This window comes from Ixodes scapularis, unplaced genomic scaffold, assembly GCF_016920785.2.
Source record: "Ixodes scapularis isolate PalLabHiFi unplaced genomic scaffold, ASM1692078v2 PGA_scaffold5__190_contigs__length_132052651, whole genome shotgun sequence".
NCBI classification, from domain to species: domain Eukaryota; kingdom Metazoa; phylum Arthropoda; class Arachnida; order Ixodida; family Ixodidae; genus Ixodes; species Ixodes scapularis.
Window position 1 is genome coordinate 7,162,969 of NW_024609880.1, and position 20,842 is coordinate 7,183,810.

At 46.1% G+C, this 20,842-nt stretch overlaps 1 protein-coding gene across 1 annotated transcript in view; it reads left to right on the forward strand.

The window, feature by feature from the left end:
- LOC115312861 (retinol dehydrogenase 11-like) overlaps positions 1-20,842 on the forward strand; it is a 54,184-nt gene that overhangs the window by 9,890 nt on the left and 23,452 nt on the right. The gene's annotated exons all lie outside the window — the stretch shown is intronic.

Sequence of the window (20,842 nt, forward strand, 5' to 3'; positions counted from 1 at the left end):
TATTATTTTTTCATTCATTTTCTGCATGGGACGCCTTGGCGAGACCAAGCTCACGGGACAAAATTTTTCCGCTTCGCCACTTTCACGTGCCTTTCCCTCATAGCGAGTTGTTGTTTGAAGCTTGGTGAAATGTAAGAGGGACACATCTACGCTCTATAAATCTTAGATACGTGTGCGGAATAGACAAAGTCATTTAGTTATAAACGTTCATTCCGATCCGCAGAAATAAATAAGAGGGGGAGTGTGCCGGTGACCGTGAGGCCTGCGCAAGCGGTGGTACAACAGGTGACAAACAAAAGTACAACAACGTGATCCTTCACGAGTGTTTGCAAGCATCCCCTCAAAAATTCTGAAACCACATTAAACCAAGAAAGTCAAAAACCTCTAGTGAGAGCCTCGGAAAAACAGAGAATGGCAGATTAATTCAACGGCTACTTTGAGTCCGTTTATACGGCTCAAAACGGCAACACAGTTTCCTTTTTAACTGATAATAATGACTATGAAGGGCTAGGAAGCCTAATGGTCACTGAGCCCGGTGTTCTCGATTTACTGCTTGAACTGGACATAAAAAAGTGTACGGTCCCGACGAAACTCCTAATATGTTCCTAAAACGCTACGCCCAATGGATTAGTAAATATTTAGTGCTAGTTTTTAATAGGTCTCGGCTGTTCTTATGTGCCGACCGAGTGGAAAATGGCTAAAGCTGTACCTATTCAAAAATCCGCAAATATACTCATTGGCCTGCGACTATAAACCTATATCTCTTACATGCACGTGCTGTAAACTTCTCGAGACCGTCATCCTTAAATTCATGATGTCATTTATTGATAAACACATCATTTTATACGCGTAGTAGCACGGCTTTAGGAGTGGACTATCAACTGTTACGCAACTGGTCGAGAGTATCCACGACTTCGCGACCAGTACAAGGAATAGAAGCCAGATATATGTAATATTTATAGACCTATCAAAAGCGTTTGACCGTGTTTCGCACATAAAAGCTCTTTAAAAAAACTTACACGGGTCATGGGTGAGGGTTCTATAGTTTCGTGAATAGACGATTACCTAAACAATCGGTTTCAGTTTGTATGATATGAATGACACGCCTCTCGACCAGTTAAGGTACTGCCTGGTGTCCCTCAAGGCACGGTTTTGGCACCACTCCTGTTTCTTCTCTAGATAAATTACATTGTTAATGGTATCGGTGCAAATATAAAACTTTTTGCCGACGACTGTATTATCTATCGTGAAATAACAAGCCAAGCTGACCCAATTCTGCTAAGCGAATCTCTAAAAAAGATAACCGATTGCTCTCATAACTGGCGAATGGCTCTAAATTCTGACAAAACCGTTGTTATTATGTGCCGAACGAGGAAAAGAAAAATATTCTCGAGTTTCCATACAGTGTGAACGGTGTAGACTTTCGCAGCGTCATTCAATATAAGTATCTCTTATCATATTAGCATCCCACCTAAACTGGAACGCACAAGTTATATATACAACAAACAAAGCCCTGGCAAAATTATTCTTTCCGAAGAGAATGTTAAAATATTCAACTCCTCAAATAGAACTTTTAGCATATACACACCTCTTGTGCGTCCAGTACCAGAATACGCAATTATATCCTGGTTCCCACATACGCAGGAGAATATGAGTATTATAGAAAGTGACCAGAGAAGGGCAGTCAAATTTGTTTACCAGAAATACAGTCGTTTCGATTCGCCAAGAGAACTACTAAAGAAAGCTGGTTTCTTGACTATCGTTGATCGTGTCAGACTCAGTCGACTGAAATTTATATTCCTCCTTTGAAACGATGCATCTAAGAGAGAAGAAAAAGTACGTTAAGCGATTGAAGCGAGAACCACCAGACGTAATCATAGCGACACACTCGCTGAGCCTTCAATAACAACAGCTTTAAATACTCATTTTTTTCTACAGCCATAAGAGACTGGAACAATTTAGATGAGCACTTTTTTAGTTGTACAAGTGTTGAATTGTATAGTGATGCAGTTGAAAAGTATCTACTTTGTGAATTTATGAATATGTTTGTTGTTGTTTTCTTATGTTCCAGGAATGACGCGATATGGTCTGCTTTTCCGTTTTTACTAATATTTGCCTCTTGATGTATATTTCTTTTGTCCCAATATCTGGAAATATCTCGATCGGATTGGCAGTATTTTGAAATAAAAATTTAAAAAGATAAGCGAAGAGGAGTAAACGTAGATCCCTAAAAGTTGGTTCAAGCAATTCTGACCGCTTACGACCGAAGAAACTAAACGCCAGTTCTAAGCCGCTTGTCAGAGGGGCTTAGAACCGGTTTTTACCCTCTCCGGACGCGTGCTGTCACAAGTGTGTAAAAGGCGTCGTTCACACACTTGAAACCGAGTGCGACTGAGAGAGACAAAACCGGTTTTTAAAGGGCAACTCCGCTCAATTTTAAAAATGTGGAGTTAGTGGATGATATTACCTTGCAAAGCACTCATGAACGACCCTGTATACTGTTTTCCCCGAAAAGTAATTTAATTTTCGTGTAATCTTAAAATAACCAAAATCGAAAAACGAAACCGAAACCTCGTGAAGGATGGGCAACATTGTATCGTCGGCGTCTACGGTCGGCGTTGTCGACGTCGAGAGCATGCACACACCACGTGGGATACAAAGGGTCACGTGGCCTTCCGCACGGACCGCGCGACCGCGCTGCACACGCGTCGTCTGCATCGCATATCGGCTGCGCAGGATGGCTTCCGCTTCATTTCCGTTAAAACCGAAACACACAAAGAGGTAAGTTTTCGCCAAAGTATATTTTGTACGCAACTGTAGTAAATGCAAGCTGGGGCCTGTAGCCGCCGTCATGTCTTATGCGGGGAAGCCAGTCCAATCACAAGCTTCTCAACGCTACGTTCTCGTGCACGCTGCACGCGCTTGCACGCTGGGAGAGCTGTATTTCTAACCTGAACGGGCCTGAGGAAGGACTGTTGCAACGTAGTCAGCCTGTGTGGTTCTTCTGTTCGTTGTTCTAATAACTTGTGTGGTGCGACCGTTCGTTGTTCTGAATCTCGATTACGTAGTTCTAATAGCCCCCGTGTAAATGAACCCATGCAACTCTGATAGAAACGACTGCGTTGTTGCGTATGACAGCGACAGCCACTCTGTCAGGATACATCGAACGTACGCATCGTGCATTGTGTGGACGTTGCGCCACGAGAGAGATACCTCTCGAAAGCTCGCGATCGCGAAGTGAAAACGTGTTCTGGTTGCATGAGGAATCGCTCCACACGTACCTATGCAAAAGCGATGTGCTGGAGTAATATTTGATTGCATATATGTTGCCGACGTAAAATCGCGCTTGATAGAGCCATCGCTGTGCTTGCCTACGGGGTGGTCCAGATGTCGGGCGAGACGTAAATGAATTGCCAAAATTCGGATTCGCACGGTACGACACTGCAATTTATCACGCAGATTCATCTAAGTGGCGGATGTAATTCCTGAGTCAAAAGTAACAAAGGGCAATACAAAAATTCCTAAAAAGCGTCGTCGCGGGCCACTCGGACGTCTGATTTAACAAAAAAGCGCAAGGGAGAGATGAAGCTCTCACCTTACTATCGTTTCCCGTTTTTGTCTACCAAACGTTCCAGTGACCCACAAGAACGTTTTCTAGCTTTGAGAGGAAAAGGCCTCATGTGACCCCATAGGACTTTTCTAGTTTTTATTTGTAACTTTTGACTGGGACAAGTTTTTTCTTGGTTTCACCAAATCCACAACCTAGCCGAACTTGTGTAGTAAATTGCAGTGTAGTAGCTTACAAATCCGAATTTTGCGATGTTTTGAAGTTTCGACCTGACATCTGGACGACTTGGTAATACCCGACCACCTCCGTTTGAAAAACGGTATGAACAGAAATTCGTTAGGAAAAACCAATTAACTGTAGCCACGTATGCAATGGGCACTATCAAAACTGCCAAAAAGGTGCGCGGAATTTTTTTCTTTTTTCTATGTAGCTTTTATATGATGGGTTTTAATTTGAGAAGAATTGTATTACCGCTGGCACCCCAAAAAGCGAGAAAAAACTATGGCACATGTACAGAAATGTTCAGGTGTTTTAGCACCAAGAACCGTACCTTGCATCTGTGCCACCATACATGTGACAAATTGACTAATACACTGGCAGGCATACATGTCTATTAAATATGCAACTCCTCCAATTGATGGCCTCCAAGTCTGTCTTTGAGGGCCTAAGATTTAACCCAGATGATCTACTTCCAGCACCCATGTCAGACGATGAAAGCCTCCCACATGAAGCAGGTTTTGGAGCTTTGCAGCAAGGGGCCATATGTGTCCCCGACTCGTATGCATATGACCCGCCCCTACCAGCTTGGGAACGACATCCTGAACAGCAAAGCCAGGAATCGCAAGTCAGGTAAACTTTATTAGTTCTCGGATTCTTGCTGAGGTCTATATCTACTTAGAAGTAATCTGTCTGATAATCACAAAACATGGAGAAGCAATTACTGCAAAAACTTCATTTTATTTGTCTATACACAATTTTTACACACAGACACTAGTACTTCTGTTCGATAGATGTACTGCAAGAACTTTATTTTAATGATCTGTACACAATTTTCACATGCAGACACTGTTATTTCTGCTCGATAAATGTAACAAAAGAAACAGAACAGCTCGAGTAAATATAGCAATGACACAAAAAAATGCTACTACCTACAATGGAACTAGGCAGATGAAATGGTAATTATTTTGTGGTTATACACTATTCCAGATGCACGTGTGAAAATTGTCCCCAGGAAGAGGGCAATGTTGCCACGACGTTCAGAAGGTTGCACAAAGAACCGTGGGTCGATGCATTACTGATGACGAGCTCTTTGCACTCGCCTGTCTGGACGTCAGGCTGCTGAATACAGCCTATGAACAGCTCGGATCTTATGAGCCTACATATTTGGAACCAGCAGCTAGGGATCAAAACAAGTAAGACCAGATTGTTCATACTAGATGAGCATGACGCGCTGCATGTCTAAGCCTCTCCTGCATGCTTGATTTTTGTGCAACAAGATATTAGGTTCTGGTAGTAAACCTATAATTCGTTAAATTATTATTCCCCAAGGCTCTCAGGACTGGGAGATCTCAAAAATATGTTTCCACAAATGGCATGAACAATACACAAGGTACAGTCGTCAGCAAACTTATCCGAAACACGTGAACCGTAGCTTATCTCATGGGGGCGCTCTCCTGGTGGCAGCTGAAAAATGTCTCCATGGCATTGTGGGCAATGCAACAACCGAAGTGGGGGAGGCCGCCCGTTCGAGGCCGAGAGGGGTAGTATTGGCAAGCATGGAACATGAGGCAGAATCGAGAGGATCGCAATAAGAGAAGACGATCTCAACCTGAAGTGAGCGGCTTCCCCTGCTTGGGTTTGCTCTGTTGCCCGCCATGTCACGGAGGTTTTTCTTTCCGCTGCCGCCAGGATAGCGCTCCTACGAGATAATCCATGGTTTGCGTGTTCCAAAGAAGTTTGCTGATGACTGTACAAATTGACATTCATAATGTTGGAGATGTCTTTCAAAAATCAGAAGAAATCTTCTAAATTTCTGAAGTCACATACTCAAAACTTACTGTGCTTATCGCAACTTTTGACGGATGCAAAGGAAGCTCGAATCCGAAATCGTGCAGTTTTCGCTCGAAAACACAGTGCATCCGAACTCTGGACCTTACCCCCTCCCTCTTCTTCTTTTCCTTCCCCCCACCTCCACACAACCAAGAGGGATGTCAAGGAGATTATGTTCACTGCTGGTAATGTTTTCGCAGGAGGGATTTAGCCTGAGTTCTCTGAAACACCCTGTATGTATGTATGTATGTATGTATATATATATATAATTTTATTTTTTGCAGATGCTTAATAAGTTATATTTTAGTTCCGTCAAATAATTCAAAAGTAAGAGACATTCATATTCGTCCGGCTATGCGTCGTAGTTCGACGAAAATGAACTACCAGGCTTTTTGGCTAGGACTCTAAGCATACAAAAAAGAAACACGCATACAGTTTGCGGGCTGCCTATGTGCGTGCGCTGTTGATTACGAAACTTTACAAACCGTAGTGCCACAGGGTCGCGCTTGCTGTCGAGGCACTCATTCTGCTATTGGAATCATGACCACACCACTCTTTGAGAAGAGGGAGAGGTTTCTTCTATTTTCTTTTGACTCGTACGTTTAAGGTTTTCTTTGCCCGGAGAAAGTTTTCCGCTCTTTTCCTGCCAATGTACTAGCTTTCTCGGGACGATGGATGCCCTGCATTCTTTACTTCTTCTACAGAGAGCAGTTTCAACGAATTTGACGAGATGGAACGCACTAATTGAAGCAATCTTCAGTGAGAATCAGATCTTTCTTAGGATCTTTATCGTTTCTTCGAAACACGTTTTGTGGAAATACGCTTCGTGGCCAACTTTTCATGGACGTATAGTCCATGGACACACGGTTCGTCGATGCTGTACGTTTTGTGGGCACATACCCCTGCGGCGTTTTGTCAACAACGCATTTCTTCACTAAGCCGCTAAAAGCTAGCACGCGATTCACTAAGGCGTGCATAACCAAACTGTCGAAGGGTTAGGCGAGTAGCCGAGAGAGGTCGCCACCGCACGGGAGACGGAGGCGCCCCAGGAAAACAATAAACGTTGACTCGCCAGACGGTACTGACCCACTCACTGGCTGGTCTCTGTCTGTTCACTGCACAACCGCGACATGGTGGCAGCGGTGGGATCCAGAGAAACAATGACCTTAGGCGGGCAGCAGTGAATCAGCGATAAGAGCAACAGCAGCGGGCACGGCATGCGCAACTGAACCAGCAGTGACAGCAGCGGGCACGCGTAACTGCGCAACAACGCCGGTCCACCATGGTGGACCAAGAAGCACCGGTTCAGGCGGAAAGCAGCTACTTCAACCCGATTTCAACACAGCTGCCGGAAAAGTTAGACTTTCGCCAGCCGCACACGTAAAAGATGTGGTTCACGAGATGGCAACGCCACAGGATAATCACCGAGTTGCATCTCCGCTCTTAAGAAACGCAAGTAAACACGTTTCTCTACGCCATGGGCCGCAAAGGGGAGGATGTTCCTTGTTCTTTGAAGCTGACTGAGGGCGAAGGCAAGAACTACGAAAATGTCACCGCGGCATTCGAGAAGCACTTCGTACCTCGGGCGAACGTAATTTATGAGCGAGCGAGGTTCAATAGACGCTGCCAGGAACCTCACGAGACAGTTCATAACCGGACTACACAGACTAGCGAAGTCATGCGAGTACAGTCCCTTCAAGGACGACCTCATACGCGACCGGCTGGTCGTGGGATTGCTGGACGTGGAACTTGGTGAGAAACTACAGTTGCACCCCCAGCTGACGCTGCAGACGGCTACACAAAAATCCCAGAATTCGGAAATCGTCAAGAAGCAACAAAACGAGCTTCACAAGAAAACTGAACAGAATGCAGCCCTAGACGAGATAGGACACCCGAGACCACGAAAAAAGGGGGTGCAAGTGGTGCGGCAGTGCAGAGCAGCACTTTAGGAAGCAGTGCCCAGCTGCGGAAAAACAGTGCAACCACTGCGGGAAAAAGGGACACTTCGCTGTCGTATGCAGGTCGCCTCGACTCCCCAAGACCCGGACGACCACAGGTCAATGCCAGCACAGCGCGACTGTAGGAGAAGTTTACGCGGGAGAAATTGTACAAGAGAGAAGCACAGAACCATGGAAGATCACTGCCAACGTCAGCGGAACAATAGTGCAATTAAAATAGACACCGGTGCAGATGTCACAGCTATCGCACAGCATCTCTACGACCAGGCTAAAATGGGAGAGATAAAGAAAACAACCAAGTGCCTTTTGGGTCCAGGTGAGTCTCCAATCTACACGGTGGGACAAGCTGACGTCACAATCAAGTGGAATGACAACTCGGCACAAGACGTTGTTTACATCGTCAGTGGCCTCCGCGAGGCCCTCCTGGGACGTCCAGCTATCAAAGCGTGGCAGGTCCTTAGGTATGTTCAGGAAGTCACTACAGTACCCGAGAGTGAAGACGCGGAAGCACGCAGAATTCTCAAGAGCTACCCAGAGCTTCTTTTGGGACTAGGACTCATGGAAACTCCATACAGGGTAGTGCTTGCTCCAGGAGCTAAACCCCATGCTGTGACATATCCTAGAAGAGTACCAATCCCACTTCTACCCGACGTAGTAAGGGAACTCCAGCGCATGCCAAATCTAAGGGTTATACTCAGAGTCAACAAAATGACGGAATGGTCTGGTGGTCGCAAAGACGCAATGGTGGTCGCAAAGAAGCAGAACGACGAACTGCGCATCTGCGTGGACTATGGCGAACTGAACAAGCAGATTGTTTGAGAAGGAGTGCTCATGCCAACTGTGGACGAGAGCCTAGCGAAGCGGCTGGTGCACAAGTGTGCAGCAAGCTTGATGCAAGGGCAGGTTACTGGCAGACACCATTGTCCAAAGAATCCCAGGAATACACAACATTCTTGACTCCGTTTGAACGTTTTCAATTCTTGCGACTACCGTTCGGGATATGGACGGCACCCGAGTTTTTCCAGCGAGAAATGTTACGTGTGCTCGAAGGACTTCAAGGGCACGTGTGTCTGCAGGACGACATCATCGTGTTCGGCAGCACGGCAGATGAACATGACCGCAACCTAAGTCAAGTGCTCCATCGTCAGCGAAAGGCGGGGATAACGCTAAATCCAGACAAATGTGCTTTCTCCAAAAAGGAAGTGAAGTTTCTGGGCCACATTGCCGTGTCGCAAGGCATCAAAGCTGACCCGGCAAAGCTTAGTGTTATCAAGACGTAGCCAGGTGTAGAGCCCGAGAAGCGGTGCGGGGTTTCATTACTGACGATTCTGATACCGGGTCCTGTGGGCCAGTACTGCAGCCTCCTTGTCAGGCCTTTGGGAGACGCTGCACAAGGGCCGGCTCCGAGATGGGGGAACATAGGTGGCGGCAGCCTCCTTGTATGTGCGGACTGCTTCCGTCATTTCCAGGCAGCAGCTGAGCAGCTTGTGGACGTAGCCTAGGCAAAAAATGCTGATGATCAAGCTACAGTCAATGTGTAAATAAATGTTTGCGCTTGCCATATGATGCAGGCTCCATGATACGGCTGACGACCCACTCACCTTTCCTTGCCTTTGGCAGTTTGAGGGCACACCGGTCCACATCATTTTTTTGTCTTGGCCTGCTTGCGGTTAGCATTTTCGTTGTAGTGCAGTACAGCAATGGCAGTCCTGTGAAGGCCACATGAAATGAGCAAGGAAGACAATATACACATTTGTCCCTAGCATATTTCGTAAGCATATATATACAAATACAGAAGAACAACATCGCTGTACCAAATTTTACAATTAAAGCCTACCGTGCCACCATGCCCTCCAAGCTGAAATGTGTCGACTTGGGCGTGAACCGAATGAGCAAACTATGAAAAGACTCAAGACGGAATGTCTGACCCTCTCCAGACAGCCTCAGAATGTCTTTCAGGAGCTGACGTGACATCACAATCTTCTCAAGTGCAACATAAGGCTCAGTTCCTGCATTTCGAAGCATCAGATGAATTAGTTAGAACAGTGCACATTGTCGATTCTCTCGTACAGTCTTGCTGAAAAGGAATACGCACAGTGGGTCTAACACTACACTGGGGCTCAGGGCCAGCCAAGTGAGGGTCTAACATATCCTACTTTAATGTATTATACTTGGGTTCCAAGCCCCAGCGTAGCGCTGGCGGTGCGCTCAGAACTATCGACCCTCGGTTCGTATTACTTTTCAACAAGACTGCACATGTCAACAGCTCCTCTTCCTAGACTTGGAATTTGGGTCTCTTATTCGGTGTGTCTTTGTGATTTCAGAATATATTAACTGTCTGCCCAAGAAAATAATGTTTGAAAAGCGATCAAATATCTGTTACGTGTACAACTTCTGTTATGTGTACAACTCGGGCAACACCACAATTCGACTACCCGGTCATGCCATGGCTATAAGTTTCAAATAGTCTCCCCTCATGCAAATGCAGGATGGCCAGGGCAGCCGACCATTCTGCACAAATATGTGCTACGATGCAACGCACAAGGAATATAAACACAGCCAGGAGTATTATTATTTGTATTCAGCATCAGCAAAAAAGAACTTTCTTCACTATTTTGATACAATTGCCTGACAAATAGCCACTGTGCTTGCCTTGCTTGCTAGGAGTTACAGCTACCCTTCCCATTTAATTAGGTGGTGGCTTGCGCTGCATTCCTGCAACATTATTCAGCATAGCTGTGCCAATCAGCGTCCGTCGGGCTTCGTTATACACTGCCGTGCCACTTTCAGTTCATTTTTAAAAGGTAGCCAACTTTTTTACTGTTTCCCCTGATAATTTTCAGACTTGACCAGGTGATTCAAAATTTCCTTGCAATCACAAGTTTTCTAGGTTGACATGCACGCCAAGAATAAGTGAAAGCGCAGCCGGCATTGCCAGCCAATATGCTGAATGAAAGCCAATGTGCTGGCAGCAAAACATCATCGTGTTGGTCGTCCCTCGGATGTCATTAGCTAATCCAATCAAGCGCAGAAAGGGTTTCATGACCGTTCTTCAGCTTTGTCTATCTGTATGTGCTTCTTTAACCGGCACCTTTTGATTGCGCTCTGACTGAATAATTTCTTTTAAATTTGTCCTAGCATACAAAGCAAGCTACAGCCAACTGAACCAGTTCCTGAAGCTATATGTTGCCTAGCACCTCCACAGTTGACTCTTCTATATGTTTTTACAGTGCGGCATGAGACAAGGTAAGTGCAAATTTTTATTAATGATGCCTAGCTCGCTATTATTTTTTAAAGAATTACAAATATTTCCGACAGCATTCACTCTTACCTTCATGAAGCCACCATCGGTCTGCGAGTGGGGCGTGCGTACATTCAGGATACAGAGGGTCCGGGTGCTGGTGTACGTCGATGACATGTCTCATTATTGACGTCCGCTTGGCAAGTACCAGTCCGCCGTCGTCGCCACTGGTTTGGGCACACCAATACACGTGTGCCCGAACAGTCTTCACCCATTTGTTGAGAATGTCGTTCCGTTTTGTTTTCCCTGCTACGGCCATCTTGCTCCCAATGCCTAGAAATTCGAAAACATACATGCATGGCAAGCTGACTAACCACAAATTTGACATGACGATTTAGAAATTATGTTCAGAATAAGAAGTGCGCAACACGATGGTTGCACTACGGACAACTCGTAGGGAATCTCTTTGATGGGAAGACGAGACTATTGTGTAGGCTTCACGCGGAACACATAGATGACAAAAATGAACTGCTGCATTGTAAACTGTGCGAATAATTATGAAGATTGTCCAGTGATATAAGCTTCTGTTTTTCATGATGCCCAATCCTTCAAGCAGACCTGTAGCCAGGGGGGAGGCCTGTGACCCCCCAAAATCCTCAGTTTTGCTAGGAACTTCCCTCCTCCATTCAAGGTGTGCTGTCATAGGCGGGCCCCTCCCCGAAACAATATCCTGGCTATGGGCCTGCCTACAGGACCACCGATCGAAAATGACGATAGGGGGGTTATATGCGTAAGCAACGAAGTGCCTCCGGCATGTCCCGATGCAGGTCTGAGGATTAATTTCAAACACCTGTGCAACTTATGATGGAACCCCAAGTTAAATCTAAGTTACAAGGTTCCTTCTTTGCAATACGCCTCTCATATTGCGAGCACCTTGGTTGGGATTTGAACCCACTAACTGCGGATCCATAGAGCAGCACTTTGCCTCGACGACACGGAGGCAACACCAGCGATAGCTCTGATGTCAGCAATGAGAGTATTGCTCAATTATTCTTGGTGGTAATTTCGTGGATAACACAGCGGAGCGTCGCAACCCCTTTAGGTGCTGCATACTCCCTGTAGCAAAATGTGGTGGCATTTGTTTAGCACCGCCTCTTAATATGGTAAACATCTGAAACCTTTTGTAAACCTACCCTAAAACATCTCCAAAATCTGCTCAGTCTGCCTATGCTGGTCATACCTATAAACAAACTTCACCGTGACATACCCACAGGGGAGGGTCTTAACTTCACAAGCCACCAACCTCATTGAGAGAGGTTGGTGGCCTGTGAAGAAGCACTCACAGATTCCACTGCTTCTATATTTACTTTTATATCCTTGTCAAGATGTTGAATTTATGATGTTTTGTTTCTGGTAGATTCAGTGTTTCGTTGGCCTCTTTATACGCAGTTGGCAGGCTCTTGAATAAATAAATTAATTATTAGCTGGGGAATTGTTACCTTTGGCGATATGCCATGCATCGAATCGGTGCTTTGTGTCTAGGTAGTCGTTCCTCATCAGTGCATTGACTCCGAAGTGTCGGTCTGTCACGAGCACATGTGGGCAGAACCCACAGCTTTCGAGGTAGTCAAAAGAACGCTTGAGGCCCTCCGTCTCCATGTGATTGCTGGACCTGACCTCTGTCGACTGGTGTCGAAGAAAAAGATAACAAAATTCATATCTCAATTAAGCAAAGCAGTGACCAAGAAATTTTCTATTTAGCCAGTTTTTACCTGAAGAACCTCGAAATGGAGGATCTTGTTGACGTTGGTATCCAGCAGTGTAGATGTGCCATACTTAGCAGTGTGGCCAGGGGAATCAGCACGACCATCACCTGCCAGGTGAAGTCTGTGACCCTTCATCGATGTCAGAAGGGTAGTCTGTTCTGCTTTCCAGACCTTTGAAATGGAAATATTGAATGTCAGTCTCAACCACCGAATTTAACCAACAGTATTGTAGGCGCGTGTGTTCACCTTTACAGCAGCAGTGAACACCAGACATCTCTGGACTTGGAAGAACAGGCTCTTATGGATGACAGCGATGCCTATGGAACTCAAGAGGCGTAGAACTTGTGTAGGGCTGGCCCCGGCATATGTAATCGCAGCAGGCAGGAGGATACTCATGAGTGCCTTGCCGTTTACTCTCGGCTGATTTTCCCACACAGTGATGTGGCCCCGTACACATGTGATCACAGCATGCAGAAGAGTCCCCTCTCCTGTCAGTTTTGCTTTGCGTGGGGGCTAGACATTCCCTGCAGGCGGAGAACAGCTGCAGGAGCATTGAGAGGCAGACTAGATACTTGTTTTCCTTCACGGGGTCGACGGTGTTGAACTCTCTGGAAAAAAACAAGTAGTACATTATGAGGGTGTCTAGCAAATTATTATTTTGAAATTCCCTGACTTTTTCAGATTTTCCCTGACAATATCAGGTGAACTTTCCTGACCACAGTAGAGGCAGTTAAACATAAAAGATCATTACAACACAAGGCATTGAGCACTGTGAGGATCATTTTGCATGGGCCTAATCCAACTTGCATATTCCGAAATATTCGGGTTCGTCCAGTCCGGACTAAACGAGCATTTTCTTCCCGCCGACATCGTCAGTGACGAGGCCACTTCCGGAAACATGATAAAAACACGACGCTCAACCACACCCGTCAATAAACGAATGGCAGTATGGCCACCAGACGCACACTTTCGGATACTTTCGGCTTAAGGCTTGGATCGGATTGGGGTCTGCTGCTTTGCATTACTTACTAAAGCTAGTAGCTCTAACTGGATCTAGCCTAGTGTCGCGTCCCGAGTCCAATCCAATTCAATCCAAGGCTCATACTGGATTTGTCGGCTGTTCCTTTTGCATCGGGCAGCACACTCTACATCAGGTGGGCAGAGCGCGCGCTCTGCTCTAAGCAGAATTTATTGCCCATTCTTCTGCCCCCAAGTCCTCAAGTCTTTGCTCAGGGCACTCGATAGCATTTCCGGCTCATATTCCCTGACTGGGCTCGGTTTTTGACAATTCCCCGATTTTTCCCGGTAATTAAAATTTCCTTGACAATTCCCAATTTTCCCGGTCGCTGGACACCCTGATTATACAGCCTACTAAACTCAGAAGCTGTGTTTCTTGCTATTCGCTGTATGCTTTGTCCTATTACTTGCTATTCGTGGGCCCTCTACTCCCAAAATTCTAGCCTATTCATAGCGTAAAATTATGGCTTCAGAGAAGAGAGTGAGCTCTTACTCTTGAGGGCTTCCATTATCTGTGATCACGGAGTTGTCAGACCATGCACAGGTATCTGAAGTATCTGCCTCATAGTCAGCATTGATGGAGTCGTCAGGTCGGTAGCTTCTGTCCAAGGGCTCCGCAGGTATATCCTTAAAGTCACTGGAGTCGCTTTCCTCGGTGCTGGGGTCGCTTTCCTCGTCGCTGGTGTCCAGAGGTTCAGCGTCAGTTTCCAGAAGTTGAGGAGTGACATCCAAGTCTAGAGTTAAAGGGCTTGGGATTTTGCCACTAGTAGGAGACGATCCCTTAGCGAAAACTAGGTTACTTTAAGTATACTTTACGGTCTTTTAAGATACTCATTCTCAAGAAGTATACTAAAATTGTCCTTAAAGGATGCTAGCCAGAAGTAGGCTTGTTCTATTAGTGTCCTTTCTTAGTATGCTTGAAGTAAGTACTGTAATAGTATACTTTTAGTAAACTAGCTAAGACCTAAGTAACTTCTAAGTTCATGCGAAGCGTCTTACTAGTAGCCTGCCCTGGGTATCTTTTAGTGCACTAGAAGAACGTTATGGAAGTAAGCTGGAAGGATCTTGTAAGTATTCGTGCAGTGACTTATCAGTTGCCTCTCTAAGGTTTCTTTTAGTGAACGAAAAGTTTACTATGGAAGTGCGCTGAAAGGATAATCAGAGCATGCACCGAGTATGCTTAGCTGCGCTCACCATGAAATGAGGACAACATTGTGCTTCGTCGCTGTGTCTGTGTCATGAAATGGCGTCAGCAGCTCGCGTTGTTTCGAGCGCTGTGGCGTTTCAGTGCTGTACGTGAGCCCCCTGATCAAGTTCTCAGCGTTCCGGTGGCAGACGTGACCGACTACGTCTGCGATTGCACCGTCCCAGAATGAGTGTAGTGACCATTATAAGTTGCGCACACGCTGTGGACGCGTAGCTTCCCGGCGTGGCGATCAAGAAATGAGCCACCTGGAAACGACAACAATAGTTGCGTTGACGCAGTGGTTACCCCTCACAAGAGCGCAAGAAAAACTGTGAAACCCTACTGAAAAAAAGTATATGAATCTATATAAGAACTGATATGAAATATCTCAAAACTGATATGCGACATATGAAACTGATATGAAATATCCAAAAACTGATATGCGATATAAGAACTGATATGAAATACCCAAAAACTAATATGCGACATATAAGAACTGATATGCAACATATGCCAACTGATATGAAATATCCAAAAACTGATATGCGATATAAGAACTGATATGAAATACCCAAAAACTGATATGCGACATATAAGAGCTGATATGCAACATTTGCCAACTGATATGAATGTGTCCAATAAACATATAAGAAATAAATTCATATAAGTTTCTTCAGTATACGACGTGCCGCGCGGGAAAGCAAACACGTGACTTGGAACCGCAGTGGAGCGGCTTGATTTACTGGCTTTCAAATAATTACGGCATGAGCGTTTACTTTTTATTAGGAGATTCGTCCCCTGAGCCGTTCTAAATACTCTCAGAGGTACGACATTACTGAAAAAAATCCAACACGCTGAAAATATTATTTATTGCGTAGGAGGTCACCGAAAAACTTCGTACTTACAAAACGACCTGTATAAAAGGCGGAAACGCAGAGCTCCGAAGTAGTTATTGGGTGTGCTGTTGTATTCATGTTTGTTGTGCCGTGTATGTGTATATGCCCTCAATGTATTTGTTCAACTGATGCTAGTGGTATGCGTAATGTATCTACATGGTGGCGTGAGTAAATAAATATATTTTTGCAGCACATGAATTGGGCGGTACCTAGCGCCACCTAGCCTAGTGTAACTGATATGCGGCATAGGAAACTGATATGAAATAATAAGTTCTGATATGAAAAAGGTGTCCAATAAACATATCAGAAAAAAAATTCATATAATTTTTTTTACTAGGGAAGGTACGTTTAGTTGATATCTTCAGGAATATGAAAGGTAGCCGCTGCAGTCTCAGCGTAGTTGTTGTCGTTTCCAGTTCGTTCTGGTTACACGGACGCGGTGAGCAGCCTGCAACAGCGAGTGAGATACGCTATTACCGTTTGATCCACCAGCTTCGGGAGGCTGATATCACATCGCAACCCGCAAAAGTCAGGAGCTTGGCGGATGAATCCGAACACCGCGTACAAAGAAAGTGATTGCTTGGTGACAATCAACAAATATGCGAGCATGACCGACTACGTCTGTGATTCCATCGTTTAATCATCAGTGCTACGTGTTATTTGCCCCACCAACATCGACGAGCAATCTTCTGTCGTCGATAGTTCTCAGTCGGAATATAAAGCAGTGCAGTTTGTGTAGTGGTGCACCGGGTCGCGAAATCGATGCTCCTGAGTTTCGTCGACGCAGAAAAAACAAGCTTCATCGTGTCTGCGTCTGAGAGCTCCGCGTGGTTTCATTGCAGTGTTAAAATTCGAATGATTTGGGGTCTGTTGCTGTCGTGACGCGTTTGAGTTCTTGGTATTTCTATCAGTCGCGAGCGTGACCGACCACGTTTGCAAATACGTCGCTTTTTAGACTTAAGCTAGGTGGCGCAAGCTACCGCCCGTTACAAGGTGCGTTGCAAAGTGCCGCAGTAGTATCCATACCCATACAATCATCCAGATGGTGCCGGATTGATCAGCCGTCAGTTTTGTTGTCTTTAATAGCATCCTCGATCATCCGCACCGGTGCGCACCGGGGCACTGAGGTGCGCCCCTTCATCTTCGATCAAGTGCACCGGTGCGCACCGTACGTCCTCGATCAACGAAGCGCACCCTCCCGGTGCGGCTTTTCGTTGCCCCAACGTGCACCAAGAAAATCGGCGGTGCGCCGGGGGGCAGTCCCATCAGGCATTGCGGCCGGGAGCGGGAATCGAGAAGATGGCGGGAGTAGCAGACGCGCAGGCTATCGAGATGGCGATCCTGCAAAAACGAACACGCCTTGCAGCTGCACTAGATGATTTCCTCGGGTCTTCTGACGGCGAGACGACGAGCTTCTCACCATCGCCGCGATTACTGGCGAGTGCTGCGGTGGCAAGGAGCGCCCGAAAAGCACGAACTTCGTGGAAAGCGGCGCGAGGCGTTTTGATGACAGCGAGGTACGGCTATTATCTGGTGTTTCGTTTTCTTGAACTAATAATGATGGCCAACATATACATGTGGAATTGTCACCCGCTTCGTGACCCCATCGACAATCACGTCCACGATGTTTATTTCTGTGGGACCGTCAAATCCGCGAGTAAAAAAATAAAAGAAATTGACAGCAGACGGGCACCGTGCGCTGACCTACGCAAAATAAAAAACGCGAAGTGACGCAAGGTGGAGCTCGCCGCGGTGCACCGGCGCGGCGCAGTTTGTCCTCGATGTTGCACCGACATCGCGCTGCACGACCGAGGAGCGCTGTGCACTGTGCTGGTTTCAGGGCGATTCCGGTGCGAGTTGATCGAAGATGCTATAAATAAACCAGTTTTTTTTATGAACGTTCGATGATGTTACTTCGAAAACTTTAGCATTCCGAAGTGGGATTACCGCTGAGCCTTCCCGGAACAGTGGTGGCTGCGACAGCCACGTTCACGCCGACGAACGTGAGTCTTCTTCGCGGGCGGTGGTGCGCGTCCATTGTTTCCGCCACCGACGAGAGGCCGTTCAGTGTTCCCGTTGACTCGACGAGAAAGCACAGCCATGGCCGCGGACCGTGAGCTCGTACGGACCCTGGCGTCGCAACCGGGCTTCGCATCGGTGACCGCGATGCCAGACTTGACGGCGTCCATTCCCGCCTTCTCTGACTCGTCGTCGGCAGCGAGCGCCATGAAGTGCGCGGGACTGGGAGGCGCATATCAACACGGTGGCGGCGCAGCGCGGTCCGGGTGGAGCGATGAAATAACGCTCGCTGTTGCTTCATCGAAGGTGAGCGGGACGGCTTGAGTGGCATCCAACGACCGGGAAGCGACTGGAAACTTGGTCGAAATGGGCTGAAGAACTACAGATGGTGTTCCCCGATGATGACGATTCGCACTCTACGAGATGATGCTCCGGCGGACACAGACCGGGTGAGTCCGTCGCTGATTATTTTTTCGACAAGAGCTTCTTCTGCTCGAAGTGTGACGTCAAGGAAATGAGTTTACAATGGCGCAGCTTATAATCGCGGAACTTCGGAACATGAACCACGCTGTGATCCTGCGGCTTCAACAGCGACGTTCGCAACGTCTTTCGAAATTTTGCAAAAACTTGCTGATTTTTTTTTCTTGAAATCACTCGTTGCAGAACAAGCAGCCCACAAGAAAAAAAAAAGACACTGTGGAGGACAAGCTTCTCAAAAAGCTTCGCCAGGAGCTGAAAGGTCACAGGGTATGTATAACAACATTTTTGTTAGAAAGTGTTAGCTTTATGGAGAGCGCATCAGATTTATATAATGTTGCCATTTTGGTGCTTGGTTAGATATATTTTAATCAATGTCATTATTGCTTTTTGAAGTGTACTTATCAATTATTCATTCATGCAAACTGCAAGCTGTTCAGAATGCTGAAGTAATTGGAGACTAGATATACTGTTTCAGTAACCTTTGCACTGTGAGGGCAGATGGCATATGATGTTATTTTCCTCAGCATTAGAAAAAGTTGGTGGCAACGGGAATGCAACTTTGCGGGTCAGTCAGAGGTCACTTCTGGGAAGCAGTTGCTTAGGACTTCCAATGTTATACTTTGTTGTACAACTCTGATAATCTATCATTACTGCTTATATTTTCTGTTTATAGCTCCGTGCATCTTCTGGGGATCCTGAGGACGTTGCATCACAAGCTCGAGGACCTGTCTTCGCTGTACCTGCCCTGGCCTCTGCTGAAGAGGCCTCTGCTAGGTCCAAGGAGTCCCGGATAAAGGAGGGCGAGACCTGGGCCAACAATGTCGAGACCAGGGCCAGTGAGCCTCAGACCGGGGCCGAAGCCAGGGCTAATAAGGTCAAAGCCTGGGCCAACGAGGCCGAAACCAGGGCAGGGCCACCGAGGCTGAAGCCAGCATGGAGCATGTTGAGACCAGGACCGACCTGACTGGGGGACGCTGAGGCTAGGGCGGCCGAGGCCAGAGCACAGGAGGTCGAGGTTGTAACGTAGCGTCCTCTGCATCCGGATGTAAGGTGAAACAGTATAACCTATTTGTCCAGGCCTAACTGCTCGATGTCGCAAATTTGCAACCTAAAAGATTTTTTGCTTAGAAGTTCATTTGCACCAAAAATAACTTTAGTGATCGATTACATATACACATTTGCAGGTACGTCCCCTGGGCGCCGCCATCTTCCTAGCTGGAGAGCGCGTGAGCTGCGCCATAACCTAATTACGATGCCTTGAGAAGAAGACGTAGTCAGATTATGGCGCGGCCCACAGTGTACCTAAGTACCCCCCAGTAAGCAAGATGGCGGCACCCATAGGCCATACTTACAAAAATGTATACAAAGCAAAAAAATAAAGTTTAAAACATTTTTCTTATCTACACTTTGCTTTAATTCCCTGCGTTAAATGGTCAACAAGCTTCTTCATATCCCAAAATGAGTACTACTGCTGCTACCATTCTTTGTGATTCTGTAAGTTTTTTTAGTTAAACTGAATGCTGATACAGGAGAGACTTTTTCAAAATCAGGGTAGGCAATATCTGTGATGGTAAAGCACTGAATCGTGATGCGAGAGCTGACCCTGCTTGGGTTTGGAGTTTGACTGTCTCTATGTTTACACACAGTGTCAATTTTCATGCCTCAATTTGCTGTTCTCCTTACAGGAATAGCTTGTGCATTTCTCTTTAAAGTTGCAGCTGTACATAGGTGAAATGGGGCCACTCATAGTATGATATAGAGTGGCAGCAGCATTCTTACTCGATTTGGGAGCGGTTTGTGAAGCGGCGTGTTGACAGTGAGTGCCCGTGTCGAAAGCAGTGAAATATGCACAAAAATACTGAATGTGCACTAGGAGAGAAATTTTGAAAATAAAAGTGACAGCCACTGAACTGAGCTGACTAAGATCAGGGAATGAGATTTGAGGGGTATTGGGGTGGCGAAGCAGTCTGAAGGGAGAGCAATATTTCTAGTGCAAGTTAAAGGGCTCGGATAATTTCACGAATGGTTTCTTTATGGTGAGTATACACATGTCCAGCATATGGGATTTCAGGCTTGGATTTCACAGCTTCATGCTTTCCCACCATTCATATTAAAAGTTTGAAGTCTAGGAGCAAGTTTGGTGCAGTGTTTGCTTTAATCGTGTGCACTTTTAATTTTCCTTAATGTTAAACCAGGTGTCACATGTGTGTAACTTCAAAGTGCCTGTGATTTCAGTGTTGACTGTTGAACCAGTAATTTTCTTATAATTTGACGCTTCCTACCGGCAGGTGTGCCACCCCTTGTTGCGGCTATGGAGACTCGTGGAGTGGCAGGCCCTGTGGTTCAAGAGGATATTGTGTAGAATATGGTATGTAACAATTTTTTTTCTTCACATCGCAGTTAAAGGTGTGAATCTTTTATCTTGTCTTTTTCCTAACCGTAATGGCTCATTCACACGAAATTTTGACGCTGGACGTCTAAATTTGATCAGATTATTTTGATGCTCGAACCACAATCGCAGACTTTTGACGCTGGGTGTCAGAACTCTGTGGAATATCCTGTGGCAAGCGGATCGATCAAAGACCTTTTTGATCTTTTTTTTTCTTTTTTGCTGGAGAAAACTTTTTAATTAGAACAAAAGGCAGGAATTCTATTGCCATAT